This window comes from Haliotis cracherodii, unplaced genomic scaffold (genome assembly GCF_022045235.1).
Source record: "Haliotis cracherodii isolate W230 unplaced genomic scaffold, xgHalCrac1.p SCAF_15, whole genome shotgun sequence".
Taxonomy (NCBI): Eukaryota; Metazoa; Mollusca; class Gastropoda; order Lepetellida; family Haliotidae; genus Haliotis; species Haliotis cracherodii.
The window spans coordinates 21191995-21217370 of NW_027266270.1; the positions used below are offsets into that span (position 1 = coordinate 21191995).

A 25376-nucleotide genomic window follows, 5' to 3' on the forward strand; every position below is an offset into this window, starting at 1 on the left:
CTCCCCAACACTGCAACCTTCTGCATTACTCATCTTGTCAGAAGAGCTGTATTGAAAGCAAACCCGGGAATTTTGTATTGATGATTTTCCAGGACGCCCTCTATGTATTCTGGGTCATACCACGAATGGACCTCTGTGTCAAAACCACAAGCATGGCGAAGACGGCAATAAAATGATCGAGCCACACCATCATGTCGCTTAAGATACTGTGATTGTTGGGCATTCACTGACAATGTTTTGGACAGTATCATTAAATTCATTTCGGGTGGGAAGTGACTGGTCTTGAATAGCAAACAGAAAGCCTCCTGTTTCACTTTTCATTCCAACCGACCTCATCCAAGTGAAGGACTCTGTTCTTCTTAACTGACTGTATGCAGAATACTCAACGCAGCGGTCGTTAAGAAAGTCTCATCTCTGTCGATTTGATTCGATATGGCACTTCACTTGGGTGACCCTTTGGTTCAGCCGCGGTACCTGTTAGTCGTGCTGTAGCCTGCTGGTTACTACACATCCAGGTTGAGACCTCTATATTTCGCTCAAGTTAGCAATAGCCACCCAAACTGAAGATTCGCCTCGTTACAACACGGTTTGCTTGGATCCTGTTGTAACAAGACGAATGGGCGTTTGGAGGTGGGATAACTATAACTAATGATTCCGTATATTTTATTGTATATCAGTGATGTCCGAAAAAGACACATTCTCACAGACGGAATGTCACCCGGTTAACTGTTATGGTATAATTTAGTCAGTGACACTTTTAATCCGGAGCCTTTTAACTGGAACAGGAGATAATCGTCATAGTCTTGCCACGAACAGAGCCACAACCATTGTGATGAAACAACCAGAAGTATGAGTAATGACACGGATAAGATAGTGTGTGGGATGGAAAACCACCAGAAGCATTGGCTTATCACACGGCTATGATAGTGTGAGGGATGGAATGTTTCTTGAAATTAATCTGGCTATTTGTGCGTGTTCAACAAGGACGACAGTAAGTAGTCACAAAATACACGTTACACTATTTAGCAAAACCCATTAACTCATCTGTGGTGGTGACAAACCAAGAATGAATATGAGAATCATATTCGAAGCCTATACAATATGATTCTGGTACATCTAAAGGACTCCCCAAATACGTGATAATAAGCAAGAAATAACAAATAGCACAACAACATACTGTTAGACTTTGTGAACAGTACCGTTTATTTCAGTGGAACAATCAACAAGCATTTACTCAACACGTCATTAGGGTACGGAACACGTGGGTTGAGTCATGTGAGTATCCAACAGATTATCACGATCGGCACAGCAGCATACAAGCTGCACATATATCAAAACTAGATCGAAAGATCCACTTTTTGACAAACCACAGGATCTGTATGACCACATGTTATTGTCAGTGGATGACCCACGTCATACAAAAGCGGTCATACAAACATTTTTTTACTTTTATCGAAAAGCCTCAATGTAAATAGATTCTTGTTGATACTCAAATCAGTCAACCCGATTCCGATTGACAATTCAACGAGAACATAGAAAAAGGCGATGGAAAAATTTAAATTCAAGTAACATAAATATTGAAACCATAGTTTCACAATATGCAGCTCTGTTGAGGGGTCACACTCCAGGCCATGCTTGTCATGCAGAACAGGCATACTAACAAGTGGCTCCTGTTATTTTGGTGTCGGTGTCAGCCACAAGGTCTGCCTGAGTGGTACCGGCACACCCGTACTCGGTAGGGTGGAGATGGCAGAGAGACACGTCTCCAGGGTAGTCAGTACACTGTCAGAAACGAAAGATATGTTGGAAACTGTCAGTATTTACTCATCAAACCACTTCAAACGTTTAAGTATGGAAATGAGGAAAACCTAACCGAGACATCGACCCAGCCATATGGCACTGAACAGTGTGTTCAGCAAAGCAGTAGGATGACAATCATGACCAGGTAAACAGGAATGGGAACATCTAGTGTACGTTTACTGAAATGGCCTATTTGTAAAATCACAGTGGAACGTCTTCACTAAAAACAAGGCGCAATCAAGTTACCAATATTACAGCAGTTCTACCTCTTTTTCATCACATTTGACCATTGATATCAATGCGTATAATGAGATCGGTTATGTGTTTGATGAACATTCACTCACTTGCAAAATTTGGCGCTAGTGGAAGCGTCTCCCTTGGCAGCGTCGACCTCGCATGGACACGTTGCAGTTAGGGTTGGAGATATATAAACGATATGAAATTAGTTACTATTTCAGGTTGTAACCATCATGTTAATGCGCATAAACAGTGAACATATTACCCTGACTTACTATAATCAGCTCGCCGTTGGCTCAGGTTGCTTCTTAAAGCTTTTGGAATAAGAATAAAACCTAAGGGTTTCATCAAAAGTGTCAATGATTGATTTCATTGATGCGTTGTGGCATTACAAGCTGACACGCCATGAGCCAACTGACATAATAGGATAACAAAGAACCGTTATCGTACTGAAATTATAGCAGATACATTGATAACATTCGATCACAGGTACTGTCGGCCCCCCAAAAGAAGAGTTTAACCATTACTGAAAAGCACAAATATTCACTGAATGTGTTTGGGTGTATAAGTTGCTTCCCTTAGCCGTGCCAGGATCCGCTGATAACTGATTGGACGATTTCATCAGAAACACAGGTCGCTTTTGGATTTCCTTCTGCATTAAACTGCCACGATGTGTAGGCCTGAACCCACGTGTACACTATATACTTTAAGCGTGTTCAGATATAGTATGGATTGTCTTACATTGGTCGAACTATAAAATCGCCATTTTATAGCAAACTGAAATGTATTTTTCAGCTTATATACTAATCTCCAAGAGCATTTTCTGTATTCCGGTCATTGCAGTGGTAATATATGTCAACCTTAAAAGTTTTTTTCTTATCTGAATGGCCTCCGAGAACTTATGTCTTCTAAAATGACAGTTTTTAACATGATCAATTCATTTACAGTACAACAAAATCGCTCTCTGGCAGTGCTGCTCTTACAGCTTCAGAATTCGTTGCAATGGCGCTCTTGGTCTTAGTGCCGTCACAGCCTGGTCATTAGGCTGTTCTCAGGCAACTCAGCTCAGTTTTCTGAGCAGTATAATAATTGCACAGAAACTTTCAGATTCATGTAATCAAATGTACGTTAACAGATATTCGTTTAATGTTAGGAGTTTCAGATAAATAAATAATGCGTTCCTACATATATCAAACGTACTGGAAACGTCTTTACTAAAACTGTCGATCAGTAGGTTCAACCCACTTCCGAGAACTTCAAAGTCAGTAGTTGTGAGAATGATCCGTGTTTTAATTATACATGGAAATATATGCTGGGAGAATCATTTAAATGTTTTGAATTGTTTTGTTTTTGTTTTTGTTTAATGCCGCATTTAGGGCCTGTAAACAATCGAGTCTGGGCTAAAATACATACCAGTGGTTGATACTATGGGTAATGAACAATGGCGTCTGGGTAGATGACGTACATTGAACCAACTCAACTGCTCGGACCACACAATCTATTTGGTTGCGTTTTACCACAACTCCAGGTTACTGGGGACACATGTAACACATAATTTCCTTATGTTGACGAACAATACAGACTAAATACTTCAAATATATACTCCAGCTGACAAACAACGCAAGTAACGACGCCGGTGAATTTGGAAGACATAAACTGTATGTACATTATGTCATCAAGTGCATAAAATACTGTATTAAACTACTCACTATCAACACCAAAAGATTACCTACATGAACAAACGTATCTAACGATATATGGACTGGATGCAGTTGGTCGCATATTTTGGCTTACTAAAATCACGAGCACTACATTCAAATACGGATTTGGATATGTATTATATCCGATGTTGGAAAATCAACCATGTTTCTGTCTTAACTTAACCAACGGGTTTTGGACTGTGACTTTCAAGAATGACACAGCAATATATTTTAAAAATCTAAACTCCCAAGCCTATTCAACTCTTGAACCAGGACTCCACTCAAAGTGCATTGGCTGTAAACCTTAAAGGATATCTCTAACTCGATCCGATATGGTTGTCATAAAATCAGATTTGAGACAGGAAGACATAACGGTGAAGACCCAGGAGAACGAATATGTATATAATGTGTTTTTATTTTGGATTGGATTATGTCGACATTTCTTGTTCGTGTGCCCCAAGTATCCAAAATTAGAAACTCGCTATCTGATGCGCATGATTTCACTAACCCATCTTTACCTTTGCAAGTCTTATGTCTTCAACGTGTTAACGTACGATTAATCATCGAATATATATATATATCACTATGAAAGTTAAAATGTCGCTCCACCTGTAATGTTTAAAAATATACATTTTCATTGATACGCCAAACATCCTGTCTCTGTATGTCTATAGGCATGTGGCCAAAGAGCTTATGAATAACGCATTATATAACGAACAGTATACATATATTTCCATAATATAAAACGTACGTGGATATTTGTGCATCAGTTGCATTTGGAGCATCATCGAAAGTTCTCTGGCAGATATATGTGTCATCAAACGTTGTAAAAAATGGAATCGGGAATTATATCAACATGCATCATTTAACATGAATAGCTATATACAGGTGTATTTCTAAAATTGCTCTCGAAGGAAATATTATAATTTAGTATTTGCATTTGCATTTGTTTGCAAGATGTTGTAGATGTTACCGACGTAGTGGCAGCTTTCTTCAGATCAGCTATGTCGGTAGTGCTGACTCAGGGAGCAGTAGTCAGTGGATAGAGGCATGCGTACTGGGCCTTGTAAGCACTAGGACAAAGAAGGATGAATACTATTATTGTTAGAGATTAAAACATAAGACTAAGTCTGGTATCGTTACCCTCTCCTCAGACGGGCATTTGGACAGACAGGGGAGGAGGGTCTGACTCCATCTTGATGTGAAAACATGGAACCTTAGGCTATCATTGAATTTCCGAGATAGCTACGCCACATCGATGATTCATCTATTTGATACATGTAAGTGCAACTCTGAAAATAGTCTTTGCGATGTAAGCCTTTTTCTTGTTTTTACAAATATGCCCGGGTCTTTTTCTTATGTCGTGTGTATTCGTGAAGTAGTACCCGAAGTTAGCATGACAAACTAACACATCGTCGCAATGATCCTGACAATATAATATTGATTGATGCCATGTTATGTCAGTGAATTCAACGTTACCATTTCAAAATGCTATCAGATACTCTCCAGACAAAACACAAGCCTTTTTATTCTGCAGAACCAGGTAAAACAAGAACCATGAAGCAAATATCTCTACACTTCGCTCTTACTTCAAAAGTCATAAAGTAACTCCAAAGAAACAATACAGGTAGGTAGGTTGACACATGCATGTACTGTGTCTGAAATAACATTCATGTTCCTGGAAGTAAACACTGCCGCATTAGATATTTTTTTGACAATATATTAAATCTAGCTAACTCACGTGCATCAGTAGATATGTCTGCTTTAGCGAAATCAATCTCACACTGGCAGGCGGTGCTCACAGCTAACATTAACACATAAAGTAGTATTGAAAATGTTATAAATGAGTAATGATGATAAAAGCACAGTACGTTTAAAACATTGTTGTGTGATTGCAATGACGTTACCTTTCGTGGCTATTACTGTGGTGGGCATTCGTATTTATTTTGTTTATTTGTTTAAGTGAAAGAGTTAAGCTGGATGATGTTTGTAACATACCACAGTCTCCTAGATTTGTTATCCTAGTCTCTACGCCAGAAGCCAGAGCTAATACAGTGGTGGAACCATCACAGGCCACAGCTGTCTTCCCCTTCAAGCCCGCAATGTTAGCCGTGGCGCCGCCGTGGATATAACAATGTCAACTTGAAAACCACTGTATTTGGTGGAACAATGAATGTCTTTCAAGGGATATATCTAATTTGCGAGATGTGCTCTTCAACACTCTCACCCATGTCATTGAGCAGAATTGTCCCTTTGTTTGAGATTTCGAAAATAGGTAGAGATTACGTACAAATGGCAGCGGCACCAGCAATTTGGTGGGTCTTCCAGAAGTCTTTCTGACATATGCAGGTGTCCGCAAATCCTGTCTCTATATACCACAACATAACACACATGATTTTCAAATCACATCTGACACCATCAAGCCATCAAACCCCAGCCACTTCCTCCTTTAGTGTTAACACATTCTCCATATCTGCAGGTCAATAAATGCTGCCGCTATGCTGCCACAGAAACAACTCTCTACATATCATATCATATCGTATCGTATCGTATCGTATCGTATCGTATCGTATCGTATCGTATCGTATCGTATCGTATCGTGTCATGGTCACCATCAAGCTCCAGGGCGGTCGGGTAGCCTTGTGGTTAAAGTGTGCGATCATCACGCTGAAGACCCGGGTTCGATTCCCGACATAAGTACAATGTGTGAAACCCATTTCTGGTGTCCCCCGCCGTGATATTGCTGCAATATTGCTACAAGCGGCGTAAAACCATTCTGAATCACTCACTCACCATCGAGCTCTCAATCCTTACCCATCTCCTCCCTTCTTCGTTCACCTTTCATGATTGTATTAAATATCTACACATAGGATGACTTTTTTTACACAAAATTGTCTACACCTAATATGTGCAATTATTTGGATTTCTTATTTTGGTGTATTTTAACATGTAATTCAACATACCTCCACTACAAGTATAGTCGCTAAAAACAGTCTCAATGGCTTGGGCGTCGTCAGCTGCTAGCGGACACCCGGGGTCATCTTTCCCACACGTCTCCAGGCAGGTCAGATAATCCGCAAGTGCACTGTGATGATAAAGCTCTAACGATGTCACTCTGTTATAAATATAGGTTCGTAAAGGAGTTATTTCCTCAGAATGCCCGAGTAAGCGGGCATTCCAGCTTAAGTGTGCCCGGATAAGCGGGCATTCCGTGAAATTTAACGTTTTATAAACTTGCCTTTTGATGTGAACACAATTGTGTTTGATGATTGGTTGAAAGTCAGAAATTTGTTTTAAACATGAAAATTCAATGACGTGAATCGGCCATGCAACGTCACATACCGCGTCAACTTTTGTAACCCACTGTTTTCCCACTGAGCTACTGGGGCAGGTGATGAGAATTTGTTCAGGTTATCATATCATGACTCCATCTGGTCCAGGGATATTCACCTGGTTTGAAAAGCAGATACTTCTAATTGTTGTCCGAGATATTGTTATGCGTCAAAAACATTTTTTTGCCACTTTCTTGTAGACCGATACAGTTACTGCGCGGCAATTATTTTTCTGAATAACAGCTTTAATGGCCATGTAAGCGACCAGAATACTGCCTCACAATATCTGAAACACATAAATATATATATGACAGCCTGGTCACCCGATCCCGTCAATTTCGGTTTGACAAAAACAGGAGATTATCAAAAGTAAATAATTTTTGTGGCCTAGATATTAGTCCCATATGATATGATATTGACCACTGTCAGGGAACAATGTCTCACAAGCATCCAGGTCACAGACCCTGATCACCGAATTCATTCAGTCGCCTCTAACACGCAAACTGACATTAAAACATATTCCAGAAGGTTCACTGCGTTCGCAAACGTATGCTAACCATTGTGTTATATTCGTTGTAGCATGATCACGAGAAGTACATGTGGTTTTATGCGTTCCGAATTAGGTTTTATACCACGAGCCGGAATTTATAAAACAAGGGACGCATAAAACCCCATGTACCCATCAGGATCCTGCTGCCACAAACTTATTTTATCGACATGTTTTAACACGACATTGTTAAAGAATTAAAAACAAAATAAAAATTGATGTAAAACAGCTGTTCGATTTAGCTGAGGCTAAATTGTGCTGTGTCAAATGACTTTCATTGACTCGGAAAAAGCATGCGGCCTTTTGCATTGCAGTGGGTTGGTTATAAGGGATTTATTCTGCCTCTCTGAAATCCAAATGCAGCCTGATTTGCTCGTGGCGGGGTATAAGATATTGATTCATCCGCTGAGTAACCCATTTGCCTCGAAGGCGGGATACATTGATATGTTGTCAAAATCACGTTAACCAATTAGATCTCATAATACACTGTACTTGTGCATACAAGGTACCTCGTATATTCCCAGACGTAATATTCGTAGACGATTACTAAGTGAATCAATTGTTACTAATTTCGAAAAGGTGAGCGCATCCTTCCCCACCGAGTTCACCAGTCACAAACACATGCAAAGTCAAGTCAAATGTTCACCAGAAAAAAACATGGTTTAATTTTCCATCAGTTCTCATATATTGTCTTTCTGTCGATAGGGTTGGGGGGTATGCTGCAGTGACACAACTGTATGTTCCTGCATTAGCAAAAGGGTCTCCCATGATCTCAAACGATTCTGGTTCCGTGTGCCATTCAAATTTAATATAATGAGCTCTGTCAAAATAAAACCTGGACCATTCTTTGATCATGAACAGTACACGATCTTCGTATTGTCTTCTGAACCACTGATGCTGTCTATACCAGGCTAGACGTGCCTGATGATGCATGGAAGCCGAATTTGGCGTATCGCTCAACGTTGGGTCCGGATGTTCTGCCTCTTCAACCGGTTGTACACGGCTCTGCCACCAATTGGTCTCAGCAAAGGAATTTTCCTAGCTGAAAATTTGGCAGTTCAGTAGAGATTCCGTTGAGCCACCAGCCGAATATGATCGTCTTGTTGACGTGACGTCACGCGCGGACAACCGTCTCGTGGCAAGTCATAAAAGTGTTGCCCTGTGTTGATAACATTAAAAGATGATATCGCTTTTCGATGAACATTAAAATGTCTGGTAACGTCCGTGTGCACCATTCCTGAATAGCAGATAACGGAACAAGTACAAACAAACCTGAGGCGTTGACGATCGTCACCATTCAGTGCGTCCCAGGTCAACGACAACAGTACAATTACTTCTTTTCGAAAGAGAGTAAATATTTGGAATACAATACGGATTGTGCGAACCTTTGGCTCTATGGTTTGATACATTTAAGACTATCTCCCATTTCATTTATGAATGGTTTAGACGTGAACGCGTTACAGTCTGAACACTTAGTGTGAGGAGTATTCTTGATATTCTTGACCATCTCACTTCCAATGGCATTATGAAATCTGTTCAAGTCGAAATGCATGTAAAACATGTATGTACATATATGCGTGTAATATTGTCAGTTCTAACTGATGATAAATTTAATTAGTCACTGTAATAGCTTAGTGTTTGAAAGAAGCCAACGTAGAACAAAATTTGTAAACTGTTGTTGAAACTAATGTATTATTATCTTTACGTCTCTTAAAACATAGCAGTAGTTTCAATACAGCTAGAGTCTTGTAGAAAGGTAAAATCGCAATATGTCCCTTATCAAACAACCAAACATAAATCAGAGATTTATAATATTCTCATTTCCATAGAGATAAGTTGATGACCAGCTACAATGACTTTACATCTATGTGTAGCAAGGATCTAATGAACATGCATCCGTGTCAACATATCTGATAAACAAACATTTCCACTTAAATGCATATCTGTAGTTAATAACTTTCGCTATAATTTCTGCTTATACTACATACACATGTCGCATGTACATCTTAGGAGAATACATTCACTTCAACATATGCTTCAAGAGATGTTTGACTGATAGTAGTGAAGATATCTGTTCTGTAAATACAATTAATATATAATCTATCTGTCATTGCTTGTAACACCCTTGAAGATCCGGGTTAGAATGGGTCTTCAACAACGCATCCTTGTCGTAAGAGGCGACTAATTATTATTACGGAATCGGGTGGTCAGGCTGGCTGATTTGTCTGTACACAGACGCTGTGGCGAAGATCAGTGCGTCCCTCAAATGTAACACCCGTCTCCATAGCACCGAAGTGTTGTGTCACATGGCCTAAACATAACAATATGATGCTCGAGATACTCCCCAATATGAATGGTTAAATGTGTGGGCGGGGCTTGACCCTCCTTTATACTTAAAACCAAGCGTGAGAATTCTAAAATCCACTTTCATATAACGGATAACATGACAACACCGAGTGTTTCAAAAACGAACTGTTTGCGCAAGTCAACTGCTATTCTCTTTGAAAAAATATTGAGGGATCTTGTAAATAACGTCATAGAATTTAAATAATTAAGATTCTTATACATGTGTTGTCATTCGTTGAATTTAGGGGTTTTGTCGCTTTTAGTTAAGGGCCTCGAGTTGCAGTCTACCGAGAATGAGAGTTATCACCGAAGTTTAACAAGATCGAGTGTTTGTCTGACCGTCGGCGAAGATCAGTGAGCCCATCTATATGTAAATTCAAAATGTCAACGCCAGCGAAAAATCAGTCTCGATTATCTACCGTTTCAGATTCCATTTGGCGTAAATGCCAAAATAGTGATGAAAATTATATGAATGAATCACTGAAAATGAGTGATTTCACCAGGTGATCGCGAACCGCTTAAGAAAGAAGTGCATTAGGTGTGGCGCCCGCCACTCTCTTTTATCAAAAACGTAAGTGTTCATTTGTTGCCTATACTCCTGCCATACGGCGGCGACCTGTAAACAATCGAATCAGGATCAGACAACTTGGTGATTAGGATAAGAGGCAATGATGCACATCAACGTTGTACGAAGCCATGCTGTCAACTAAACCATCAAACATGACCACCCAATCCATTTGAATGCCCGTGAATGAGGAGATGTAATAACTGCCTGAAGAGGTCATAATATGTCACAGCATTGCACATCATGTTGACAAGCAAGTGCCACATTTAGTAAAGTCCTTGGAATGTCTGCCATAAGCATGTTGGAAGCTTGGTGGTGAAACCTTGATTGTAAAGCTTAGTACATGTACAGATGTGTGTCTTTCCGATTAGTGAAAATGGTACTCCGTAAGCTGCAATTGATGGCATATTGTGAGACACTAAGCGAAAAGCGACGAGTGGAAAACCGAAATCACCCCTCTTATCATACAGCATGCAGCAGAGATGCCATGCACAGATCCAGCTGAGAAACTAGATGTGCTTTCACAGTTGTTTCTTTGTTTTCCAATCCCTGTGATCAGATATTCATCATTTTTACGACTTTGCAAACCGTCCCTAATGACTCGATTGATGTTTTTTTCTGTTCGTACGTGTATTTGATTATTTAGCATGGTATATAAAGACATTTTTGTCTATTATTGAGTGATATGTGGAATATTTATATATATCTACACTGTCAATTATTGTGATGAATTGTATAGATCTTGTTCATAGTGTCTGTGTTCATAGAAACACCTTTAGCAATGTATGGAACTGGTCTGTCATGTACTGAAATCATGGAATATCTATATGTTAGTGTTAAGAAATGGTTTTCAGGTCTGACTGCTCTTTAATGCCACGATGATGTACAAATAATATTTTGTTGCAATTTTCACTCATTGAAACGCTAATTATACTCATTATACCAAATATACCTTATTTTACGTGCCAAATTAGTGTGGTTTATATTGATTGCATTGAACTGCGAAAAAGGAAGCAGTCACCATATATACCTTCTAAAAACTATAAATGACACACGACCGCGAATGTAATTAGTGAAAAATACATTTTGGTCAGGTCAGTTTTCAATACAAGTGCATGTTTGCTTGCTCAAAGCACCTGCCACAAACCACTTACGACTTGCTAGAACTCGGTTAAGGCTAAATTCAAGCTCCATTTGAAATAATCTTTAACTGAAAAGTTTTGATTTAATTCTTGTCCAACATGGCTCTGGGCGAAAGGTGTCACAATAATAGACAAGACTGCCCTACAAAGTTGTTGGTTGTTAGGTTACCGAAATTCAGATATAAGCTGCGAAAAATCGTGATCTACTCTGCTTTGTCAGGCGACAACCCTGTGACACCAGCACCTTTCGGAAGGAGAACTGGATGGCCCACTGACAATTGTGATCACAGATCTCAACCCGCTGGATCACGACTTGGACATCCTTGACAACGCGATACGGAAGTGGGACACACACAGGAGTTGCACCGACCATGCAACAATATTTTAATAAACGTGCCTTACGCTGCACTTACAAACAATCAAGTCTGGACCAAACAAACCAGTGATTGATACTATACACAATCATCCAAGTTGTGGGGATATGACGCCACTTGATCAACCAAAGTCACCGAGATTGACCACGTGGTTCTTTAAAGTAACTGCCAGTGTGTAAGGTGTGAAAACGCCATGTAAGCTCATAGTACAGAATAACTTCGCGTGACAAGCAACATGCTTTATTTTGTAAATTATTGCCTCTGAATGTCTGCTCTTAAATATCTGGAAAGAATCAACCAATCATTGGATGGTGACATCTTAAAATCTTGAAAAGCTTGGTGGTGCGCAAAATATCTTCCCATGAAATTTGAATGCAAGTTGCATGCTCGAAGTGGGAACTTCACGATTGTAAAATCGAAATCATCCCTCTTGACATGGAGCTTGGCGCATGGGTTCGAATCTCGAATTCGCCTCGGTGGCCCAGCCGTCTAAGTCGACGCTCTGCAGAGTTGCGTCCCTTGGACACGCCAGAAACCTATGATTGTGGGTTCGAATCCTGGTTCGCCCCGATTATGTGTCTAGGTTTGCAAGCACTAATCCGTGCTCCTGGGTTTCACTGAAGTGGTAAAAGTCTAAGACCTGCATCACTTCGGGCTTTCCTCCCACATTAAGCTGCCACGACGTGACATAACTGGAATAGTGTTAAAAGCAGCGTTATACCCAACTCACTCACTAATAAAAATGGTAAACGTCTGGGTCCTGCATTTGGGTTTCCGCTCATGTCAAACTGACACAGCATCTAGAATCTGAAAAACTGAGTGAAACCCAAGAGTTTACGCGAGCCTACACGTCGAATGTTAGCGTCTCGGAGTCCCATTAAGGCAATATTCAGCTTAGCAAAACGTGTATACTTTGTACTTCTACCGGAATGCTGATTACAACTATCTATTCATTCAGAACCACATAAGACCGAGGTAGAATAGGTCTTCAGCAACCCAGGCTTGCCGTAGGATGCGACTATGCTTGTCGTAAGAGGCGACTACAGGGATCGGGTGGTCAGGCTCGCTGACTTTGTTCTCATGATCTCAACTGCATGGATCGATGCTCATGATATCAATCACTTGATCATATAGGTGGAATATGGCTGAGTGTGGCGTAAAACTACCAACCAGCCAACCAAAACCATATCAAATCGTATAACTTTGAATTCTTTAATAAACAAATGTTACTTCAATCACAAGAAACGTGAACATCGTAAGTAGACATTATTTCTAAGGATGTTTATACTGCAAGATCAGTCAGGACTAAGGACACAAAACAACAGTATTACCCCTCTGAATAGGTTCACTTCATTAGTATATGATTTTCTAAACCTAATATGAACAATCTTTGAAGAATTGTCCGAAGAGGAAATGAGCATGTTCTCATATACCTACAGTACCGTCCCGATGCTATTTCTGATAACGTGTTGATCTCACAAGATGATATATTTAACCTTTTAAACCTAACACTGGCTGATCACATGATCATAACTCATCATACCGTCATGATCGATATGAAGTTTTGTCATTCGAAGAATCCTCACAATTACTTAAAGAAAAAGCGATGAAGATTACGAAATAAGTATGTCTTAAAGGAGAGTATGGCATTGTGATAACAACTGTAGTTCTTAAAAAACAAACATACAAGTAGATTTCGTGAACAGTACCATTTATTTCAGCGGAAAAATCAACTAGGATTAACTCAACACGTCATATGGGTGCGGAACACGTGGGTTGAGTCATGTGAGTATCGTACATATTTTTACGATCGGAACAACAGCCTATAAGCCGTAGAGTTATCAAAACCGGAACCAAAGATGCCCTTTCAGACATATCAGAGGATTAGTATGACCACATATTGTTCGTCAGTGGTTACATGAATTATGTATGGCCCACGTCATACATTGCGGTCATACAAGCATATTCTTTTTCGGAAAACCTAATTGAAAATAGCTTCAAGTCGATAATCAAATAGGTCAACCCGTTTTCATTGACAATTTAACCCGAAGATAGGAAAACTAATGATGGTAATAAAAATCAAAAGTTGGTGACGACAAATAGAAAATTCAAATAAGACACACATTGCCGTCTTTCCATAATATGTCACATCTACATGTAGAAGAGTTCAGAACAAACAGGAGTTTCAAAGTGCCAGCATTGCGGGCGGTTACAGGAACATGTTTACAAGAACTGAAACGATCAGTGACATCGTCGCAAAGGTCGCGTGATCCGCCCCACCTGCAACGAAAAATACCAAAACGTCATTTCTTGAAAAAAAACATATAACAACCGATGCTGAGTGTCATTAATGAAGTATGTAACCAGTACTGTGTACGTTATGTGCTCATAAACTAACTCCAAGGACATAATCTTAATTAGTTTCATAATAATACAAAAGTGATACTTGTGATTGTGGTATGTATCAAACGAAATATCCCACGAGCAAGATGGCTGAAACCGGACATAATTCGGGTCTAGTGTAGGATTACATAAGTGATGTACACACTCCTAGAAATGCATGGTTTTAGGAACGACACTTACACGTGGCTTCGGTTATCTTGGTGTTGGTGTCAGTCAGAAGATCTGCCTGGGTTGTGGCAGTACACCCTGCCTCGGTAGTGGTGGTGATAGCAGAGAGGCAGGTTTTCAGTGTAGTCAGGACACTTTAAGACATAAGTGTTGGAAACTATATTATTTCCCTCAATTAAGGTAATGACCTCTTCAATCTTTCAGATATGGAAATGTCAGAGTAAACGAGGAAAACTGAAAGTCGACAGTGTTGCATGACGGCGGACAGCACGTTCAGCAAAGCAGTAAGATGACAATCACGTGCAGTTTGACAGGAATAGGTATATCTTTTCCATATTTACTATTTACTTAAGAGATCTTTTTGTAATGTCGCATGGTTACTCCTTGACAGCGATAAGGGATGAATTCCAAAATTAATGCAGTTTAACTGGTTCATTGATATGCTATGAGATAATGTTACGTATTCGTTGATGATTCACTCACGTGCAATATGTGGCGCTTGTGGAAGCGTCTCCCTTTGCAGCGTTGACCTCACACTGGCACGTGGAAGTTAGGGCTGAAAATATATCAAGAGTATATGTAAGTAAATTGTTTACTTACTGTCCCAGGTTGTTACTTTGGTGTATATAAACAGGGAAACGAGCTGTGAATATTATGATTTAGACGGAACAGATACCTTGGTCAACATAAACAGGGAAACGAGTTATACATATTATGATTTAGACGGAACAGATACCTTTTTGTATATAAACAGGGAAACGAGCCATATATATTATGATTTAGACGGAACAGATACCTTTTTGCATAATTAACAGGGAAACGAGTTATATATTGGGTTATGATTTAGATGAAACAGATACCTCTGTGCATATAAACAGGGAAACGAGCTATATATATACTAATTTTAAGGAAAGGGTATGGGCACTCGCATTTCATAAAATGCGCATTGATGTCTAAAATCAAGAGCTCGCATTATTTTCATGTCGCATTAATTTCCTGTTTACAGCATCAAGATTTAGACGGAACAGATACCTTGGTGCATATAAACAGGGAAACGAGCTATATATAATATGATTTAGACGGAACAGTTACCTTGGTGCATATAAACAGGGAACCGAGTTATATATAATATGATTTAGACGGAACAGATACCTTGGTGCATATTAACAGGGAAACGAGCTATATATAATATGATTTGGACGGAACAGTTACCTTGGTGGATATAAACAGGGAAACGAGCTATATATATTGTGATTGTGACTGTCGGAACAGTTCGTGTTGATTAGTTTTGTTCAGAATAAAACTCTGGGGTTTTAACCGAAGTGGCCTTTGGTCTGTTTCCCGTCCACTTTAAACTTACACCGCATGAACTAACTGACATAACAGAATCAAGCGCACCGTAATAATCCTGCAATTACAACAGAGCTATATTGATAACACCTGACCATCGGTACCTCTAGCTCTCTAACAGTAGTGTCTAACCATCAAATTTGTTCTGGTTCGTTACAGTATGACTGTTGCAGTTCTTCTCGCCTCTTTCCTTGAATGACAGGTCCAGTGAACGTGGTTTCATGTTACACTCCGTTGATTGGCACTGACTTTGTGGGCGTGTCGGGTTGTGTGCATAAATGAAACAATCACCTGACACATGTCACATGTATTGCTGCGGTTAGAATGTTTATCACTCTCAGTCATTTCTTTCTACCTTGATTTATATAATTGTATTTCATTAAACTATTGTAGATAACAGAAGTTTGCGTTGTCGAATTTAGTTTATTAGGATCGACTGTGTACTTCTTTCGGTTCCTGGAGGTATTCACACAGTTTGCACATCGGTTTTAGAACGAACTGCAAGAGACTTTATTCCTCAATAAAAAGAGACTACCTGGACAATCGCCGATTTGTAGTGCTGCTCTTGCTGTTTCAGAAGCCGTTGCAATGGCGCTCTTGGTCGTAGTGCCGTCACAGCCTGGTGATTGGGCAGCTCTCAGGCAGCTCAATTCAGCTTTATAAGCGCTATAATAAGTACGTAGAAAAGATCAGATGAATATCATCCCAGGCCAGTACACATACATGCATTTAGTTCTAGGATTTTCAGACAAATAAACGATGTGTTTCCACACCAAGGATGTATTTGATGCGTGTATTACTAAAACTGTCTCCAGTCGATTTCTCGAACAATAAGTGAGTTGTTTTATGTATTTGCTTAAAAGGTATAAGTATCATACAGGGACAAATATCCGGGGAGAGTTATTTTAATGATTTAGATTTTTTATTTGGTTGTTTAACTCCACAGTCAGCGGCCATTACTGGGGCCAACATAAAACCATTAGTTGACACTATTAGACATGTTCCATGGCGTCTGGGGCGATGACACTCAAACAACCAAGTCAACGGATCTGACCACACGATTCATTTAGTTTCGATTTAATTCTCTTAATATACATATAGTTCAACTACTTTCAACGTACGTGCATTTTTCTGCATCAGTGTCTGTTGTTGCATCATCGAAAGTTCTCTGGCAGACACATGTGTCGTCAAAATCTGGGAAAAGGGATTCGAGAGTTGTGTTATTTTTACATGAATCATTGATCATAAACAGATGCATATTTCTAAAACTTATTTAGAATTAATTATTAGTAATGTCAATATTTGCAGTTTACTTACTGCAAGATGTTGTAGTTGTTACAGACGTAGCGACAGCCGTCTTCAGGGCAGCTATAGTGGTACCGCCAGCACAGGGAGCCGTAGCCAGTGGATAGAGGCATGCATACTGGGCCTTGTAGGCACTAGGACAAAGAAGGAAACTGATCTTGAACATACAGAATAAAGTGAGACCATTATGAAGCGAATGCTTTATATTTAGTCTGATAGTATTGCACTCGCCTGTTACAGAGATGTGGACAAGACAAAATGGTGTTGTACTTAAACGCCGTGTCTTAACAATGAAAACTTTAGTTTAACTCACGTGCACTTCTTGGCATTATCAGAGATGTCTGCTTTAGCTGCGTCAATCTCACATTGGCAGGCGGTGGTGATGGCTAACAATAGATAACAAGATGGTATTGAAAAAAAGTGTTCATAAGTAATGATAATGTAATGTCAGAACGTTATAAACAATATGTTTTTGTGTGATTGCAATGAAACCAAATTTCGTGGTTATTAATATTGCAGTAGAATATTCCCTATGTATTGTGTGCTTTTGCCCGTAACTAAGGTTTGCCTCAACAATGCAAGAGACGCGATGAGGCAATACAAAGTATGCAGTTAACAGTACTATAATATACAGTTTATGAACGACAGTTTACCACAAGCTGGAGTAGTTAGTGCTTTCATCCTGTTCTCTACACCGGTAGCTAGGGTTATTACACTGGAGCTGTCATCACAGGCCAGGGCTGTCTTCCCCTTTAAGCACGCGATGTAGGTCTGGGCGGCACTATGGACAACATAAAACGATGATATCAGGAATGACGCTGGAAAAATATATACTACAATGTTACTAGTACGGCATTACATGGAGTTTTTTTGTATTTAGCACTCCATGTGTTTTCATTCATGAGACATGATGTGTGTGGACGCAAATAGTGATTGAGTGAGTGAGTGAGTATGGCTTTACGCGGCTTTTAGCAATATTCCAGCAATATGACGCCGGGGGACACCAGAAATGGGCTTCACACATTGGTGGACGCAAATACGTTTCATAATCGAAAGAATGTAAATACATGATAGTATTTTTGGACTAACAACTTTTATATGTACATCATGCATATTTCTTCGTGTACTTAATGGCTGCACAATTTGAGATTATTTGGACTTATTTGGTTCACGATAGTACTTAATCGATAATAACATCAAAGAAAATATTCAAAAAAACTTATCGGGGGCGGTGCCGTAGCCAAGTGGTTAGCCAAGTTCGTCACGCCGAAGACCCAGTCCGATTCCCCACACGGGTACAATGTGTGAAGCTCATTTCTGGTGCTTCCCGTCGTGACACAGCAGGATTATTGCTAAAAGCGGCAATAAACCATACTCACTCACTCACTCACTCACTCACTCACTCACTCACTCACTCTAACGTGTCTTTTCCTTTCACACAGATACAAACCGTACATAATACAACATAATCCTACTCGAAAGGGACCCACCATCTGGTGCTCTGATAAAAGGGATGTGGCTGATTTTGTGTCTTAAAGATAATATATGTTTTCAGACACTGCTTCAAAACAAGCAATTTCTTACAGTTAACTTTCTTTTACAAAATATCTGTTGTCATGCCATCAAGCAGTAAACGCTTTCATATATTCAAAGATATTACAGGTCCCCTAAAAACATTCATATTTCAAATGATCGATTGACTAGCTATATAGTATACTTTGTTTTACCCTTATCAAATGGCATTATGATATATTACCTGCAAACAGCTGCATCACCTGCGATCTGGTCAGTCTTCCAGAATTCTTTCTGACAAACACAGGTGTCCGTAAATGCTGGAAGTACACATACAAAGAAATTGCAGATAGACATGAACATTAAAAAATGCAAAATGTATATTGTACTCTTCCATGCATCTCTTGTATAATCTTTTTCTTAGATATCTATTATATGTAGATTATATTATTGACAACACCGTAAAGAATATATATGTTACATGCATTTTGTAGAACACGTTAGATAACACCCACAAATTGTATAGGTTATAACCTACCACACGATTTATTGTCAAATTATCTTTCCGCATATACCTTTTCCTATCACCCTATGCAACATAAAATATTCCGTTTATCATCATTCTCACAGCGCAAACTCCACTCACATTTACATCTCGTCGTTCATCATGTAACTATTCATTTCAGCATTAATCTTCTGTCTAATCATAATACCTCTCATACTTCACACTAGCTTGCACGTATCTAGATCTTTATTCATCTCACGGAAGACGTTCTCATTTAAGCCTGTGGTCAGGCCCTTTAGCATCCTAACATTCCTTCTATGTTACGCTGACCGCTCAACACTTTATCCACGTTGCCACTTTAACCATATCATCTTTTAATTCCAAAACCGCCCAATGATTTGTGTGCATACACGTCCATCAACACATCGTCATTGCTCATTCAACCAAATATGTATAACTTATAAACTGCAATGATCACTTCATGGTAAGCAATGAAACTCATCAAACTATAACTCCTTCCAGTTATACTCTGCCTGTTCCTTTGCCCAAAACCTCAAATACACATCTTTGCTATCTATATGATCCATTTTTATCTGTGGTCTCGTCGGGGATTCCCCCTCTTCCTCTGACCAATCTGTCATAGACTTATTATATCTATGCAGTTTATATTCTATTGAAGTGTCGACACATACACATATCAACATACATGAACTACAAGTATCTCCGGTATAATCCGTCTCTATTGTCCCGGCGTCAGCAGCAGGTAGAGGACAACCGTCGTCTCCCTTTGCAGAGGTCTCCAAACAGGTCAGGTACGTCTTCAGTGCACTGCGAAAAAGAAACAATTGATTCGCCTGAACATTATACTTGAGCAACCCGTAGATGCATATACGTATGGTTATTCTTCTCGCTATATGGATGAAATACTGAATGTGAAATAAACAAAATGTTGACTAACTCACATGTTTCGCAAATGCAAGTTCCAGTTGTCTGTGGTAGAAAGCAGTGTGCATACAACCCTTTCACGACCTCATATCACAAACTGAAGGTAAATTTTATACATCTATTGAGATCTGGTTTACTACTTTGATAAGCTTTCCGGTGTTCAGCAAAGTTTCGTATTTCGAAGATTATCCAAGATCAGGGAGACCTTCAATAGTCACCACAAAGGAAAATTGTGAAAAAATACATGATATGATCACCGCACGTCACATCGCCTATACAATAAGCATCTCCCAGTGAGAGTTGAAAACATTTTCCCGAACTTGAAGAAATGACTGGAAAGTCAGATAGCCTGAACACCCGATCCGGTTAGTCGCTCTCCCGACAAACATAGTCGCCTTTTGCGGCAGGCATGGGTTGCTGAAGACCTATTCTACCCCGGATCTTCACGGTACTAGAATTAATCTCACGCTTTTGGAAAATGAAATACATCATGTTACGAAATTGAAATCAAAGCTTCATTTTTATACAAAGCAGTGGGTTCTGCATGATCATGACTGGTGTTACTTTTACGAAAGTTTCCTTAACGTTACGCCTGACATCCTATGCCGACACCAATACCAACCTTAAAGTAGAGCTATTTTGTCATTGATACAATTAATGTGTACAGTGAATCGTCATCACCGTAATGGTAATACACTGCGTGAAGTCTGTGGTTGAGTATGCAACATACTTTTACAGACTCACAAACTTATTGTTTCTTTTTCAATTACGACAATATAGATATTTCTTAAGTTCACTTCATCTTTTAGTTTGTACTTATGGCTTGTATTATCACGGAAACGTTATTAAATTCAGTTAGTCTGTTGCTGTATCTGTTATAAATATGGTTGTAGACATATGAACTAAGCATGTACCTGTACATCATATTAGCTTTTCACTCATTTTACAAATGATAAGTAAAGTATGATGTGCAATTAATATGTCTTGTAAAAGGACTTACGCGCATTTCGCACCGTCCGCGGGTGTGCCATATGTAGATTTACAAGAGTCACACGTGGCTGCCGACGTTGGCGGACAGTAAACTGGAATAGAATGTTACATGAGTTTTAGGCTGATAAAAAGTGTATCAAATCACGAAATGCTCAGATCATGATTTTGTCAAAATGTTATGAATAATGTGGACACAATTTATGGATAACGACTTCATGTAATAGCTCCGTTTCGGTACAGATCTTTATACCGTTGCTTGATTGTGTCTACATTGTCGCAATCAACTTCTTTGAAATACCCATTGAACAATGTTATAAGTAGGTAGATTGAGCTGTTTATAACCGAGTCTCACTGTATTCAGAACTAACATGCTCATGTGCAGCATCATTAAACGCACATTAAAATGAACATGATCACTGAACCGATCACGCTTGTAGCCATTGTGGTACAACCTTAGTACCTGATATCACTCATTGCATTTCTCTTCTTTCTTATTCAATAACCAAACATTCTAACACATCAAGGTATACTCTGACTTGGTTGATGCATGTCATCGATCCCAATTACGCAGATCGATGCTCATGATGTCAATCACTGGATTGTCTGGTCCAGACTCGATTATTTACAGACCGCCGTCAAATATAATTGGAATATTGATGAGTGCGGCGTTAAACAACAAACCAACCAACCAATATGCCAAAGGCATATGTCTTGAGTACCATTGTTATAAATTGTTTGTTTGTTTGTTGCATTTCAATTTGCACGGAATTCAGGTGCATTGGCTTACCATGGCCGTTGCCGTGATGCGTTTTGGCGATCGGTTTTATTGTCATCTGCTTTGTTTTTTATCATCAAATTTCCGGACAAGATAATGTTAAATTTTAGAAACTTTGATATTATCCAGATATTTAAATGACAACTTTTCATGCAATGTTACATAGTGTGACGTTTCTTTTGTGGTTCAGTATATATATATATATATATATATATATATATATATAAGTTCATAATTTACTTTTATGTGAAATATATAACGCCTCCAATTATTCATGAATCATACTGGAGTTCATGCTGATAATAACATCACATTTAAAACTTCTTCTAATTCAAGTACATTTAAAAGAAAACTGAGAGACATCGTTGTTTAGAATTGAACGGCCAATATACAGAGACGGTTAGAACAACATCTCATACATTATTCATAATTCAAGATTCAAGATACATTTTAAGTAACTTCCGTAAATGTAAGAAATCAGAGCGAATGAACAACCTACCAAGAAGAAGCATGGTCACGCCAAATTTCAACATAATTGGAGATGTTTGCGTTAGCACCGTTTCTGCGTCTGGACGGAGAGACACTGCGACGGTTATTAGTGCGTCCCTCTATATGTAACGCGTGTCTCCATAGCACCGTGATGTTGTGTCACATGGTCTTGAGACAACAGTAACGTGATCAAGTTAATTCCCAATGTTAAGGTTTGATTGTGAAGGCGGGGCTTGACACTCCTTTAATCTTAAAACCAATAGTTCCTTTTGAGGGAGTGACGGAGTTGTTTTGCAACGACAGTTTGAATTAATAATAAATTATTAAAATCTCGTATTGACAAGGTAATATAAAAAAGCACATGACGAAAGCGAGTGTTTCCAAAACGAATTGTCTGAGCATGTCACTGAGCGTCTAACAGTTGACGACATATCAATTTGGAGAACATGCCATACAACCGAGGGCAACAGTGTCAACTAAGTCACATAAGAAAACATGAAATGTAGACACACAGGTTTTGCAGTGGTATAGTATCTTCAACGATAATTCCCAGTGGATCTAGTATCTCAGTTTGTTATATGAAATGCATCATCAAGTTATAAACAAGTACACTTCTGTCTATTCGTGCAAACGCCAAAATGTTTTTTTTATCTCTTTACAGGCGTAACATGACACTACATGCAGGTACATGTATAAAGTAGCACGCGATCTGTTCTAACGTGCAAGTGTTTCTATTATTGTCTCTTTGAAAGATCATTTTTAAGTCTGGCGAAGATGATCATGTAATTGAAATAATTAACAATTCTTTTCAATTCTTTTAAGGTAGGGTCATATTTAAGGGCTACGTGTTTTAGTCTTCGAATTATTACCGCAAAGTTTAACATTACCGGGTACGTTTGTTTGAACACCGACGACGATTAGTGCGCCCCTCTATAAGTACATTTTAAACGTCAACGATTATCTTCCGAAACAGATTCTGTGGGGTCTACCTGAATAGCGGTACAATTTAAATGACTGGTTCACTGATAGTCAGTTATGAATATTATGGTGTATACTCTACACGAAAGAAAAGTCACGAATGGAACAACGAAATCATCACTCTTGTCATACAGCTTAGTACATTTTGAATTCCCATGCCCAAATTCAGATAAGACACTAGATGTGGTGTCACAGTTGTTTCTTTGATTTCCAATTATCTTGGCAAAGTTAGGTAATAGGAATTCCCATGGGTGCTATCTATGCCCTGATTTGACAAAGATACTGTCGATACCGAAATCAAGGAACGTATTCATTTGGGTGTCTGAATACTTCTGAGTAGAGGTACTACCTGCCTTAACAGACGTTCCACATTCATTACAAATTGTACCAACAATTTCAAAACACACTGCTTGGAAACAAAATGATTATTGATGTGAAAATACCCTCACTTTATCAATGTATCATGATGGATAGTTGTGTAAAGATTTTAAATTGTTTTTTATGGTCTCTGATTCAAATATTCTTAGAGCCCTACTGATCAAATGCAGAGTAGATCCATTGTAGAGATAGTGCCATCGTTTACAAACAACATATGTACTCAATGTCTCCTTCATTTAAATTTTATTTGGAGCAAAAGTGACAAAACCCTCACCTCACCTCTCTCCATTGTATGATTCCGACTACATCATAAGCATGTATTTATGGATAAGGATGAGATGGCGATGACAGCAGATTATGTTTCTAGGTTTGTCAGCACCATGCCCGTGCTCATAGGTTTCACCGAGGTGGTGAGACCTGCAACGCTTCGGGCTTTCCACCCACATTAAGCTGACTCGCCATGACATAACTGGAGGCGTTAATCCAAATTTATTCACTCACTCAGTCTTGGTCAAATTCCATAAATGTCTTTTGCCAATGAGAACCAATTATCTCGACCATTGGTGCATGTGGCATTATTGATTTTTCATACCGTTAGCATGTACAATGTGGAATAAAATAATATTGAATATAATTGGAATATTTTGATTTGTGACCCAGCTACGACCAGTGTTTTCCTGCATGGTCGATATCACTTTTGAAACCAAAATGCCTAAGAAGTGAAATATCTGTGCTCTCTGAATTCCGATCCGAATTTAAACAGCCACAATTTTGTCCATTAATTAGCCTTTGCTGCATTAATCATGACATAACATAATGCAATACGTATGTACATGCACAGTAATACATTTCTGCTATGTTATGTACATCTGCAGTTGCCAATAGTGCCATGATGAGATGTGCCCCATTATTTGGCCCTGCCCTGCCAGTTGCATCTATCTGTTGCATTCATCAACAATGAGGAAAAACGCTGTCTACAAACTGCTGTCATTTTTTTGCGTGTTCATCTTCGCCAATAAAGGCCTTTCCGATCAAACATGGTATTGCAGGCAATTTCAGGTTGGCTGATAACAAGAGTTATCGCTCCCGACATATCATGCATTGCAATTAACCTGCGTTGCAAACGGATTGTTGCTGTACGTATTCAATGTAATCCTAAATAACGTTATAGATAATTACTGACTCTAAGGCGGATCAACCTTCAACTTTGATACTCTAGTACTGTTGACAACTAACCCTTCCACAATCAAACATGAAAATACACATTCATTATGCTGCGGAGGGACCAATTCTAAACCGAAATTCCTATGGGGTAGTTCGTCATGATGATCATGCCACCGTCCGTTGCCATTATGGAATCTTTTATTGAACTTTATTGCTGCAGATAGATGAGTGATATATTAATATTTATCTAAAATACGATCATTAATAATTCATCAAAAGATAAACAGCTCCAGAAAATATGTTCGACACTGAGGCACGATTCAGTTTAAATATTAATAATCTTAGTTTCTGGGTTTTTCATATTATATGAC

At 39.0% G+C, this 25376-nt stretch overlaps 1 pseudogene; it reads right to left on the reverse strand.

The window, feature by feature from the left end:
* Window positions 1–1656: 1656 nt before the first annotated feature.
* On the reverse strand, window positions 1657–22529 carry LOC139461583 (G surface protein, allelic form 168-like; annotated as a pseudogene).
* Window positions 22530–25376: the final 2847 nt, after the last annotated feature.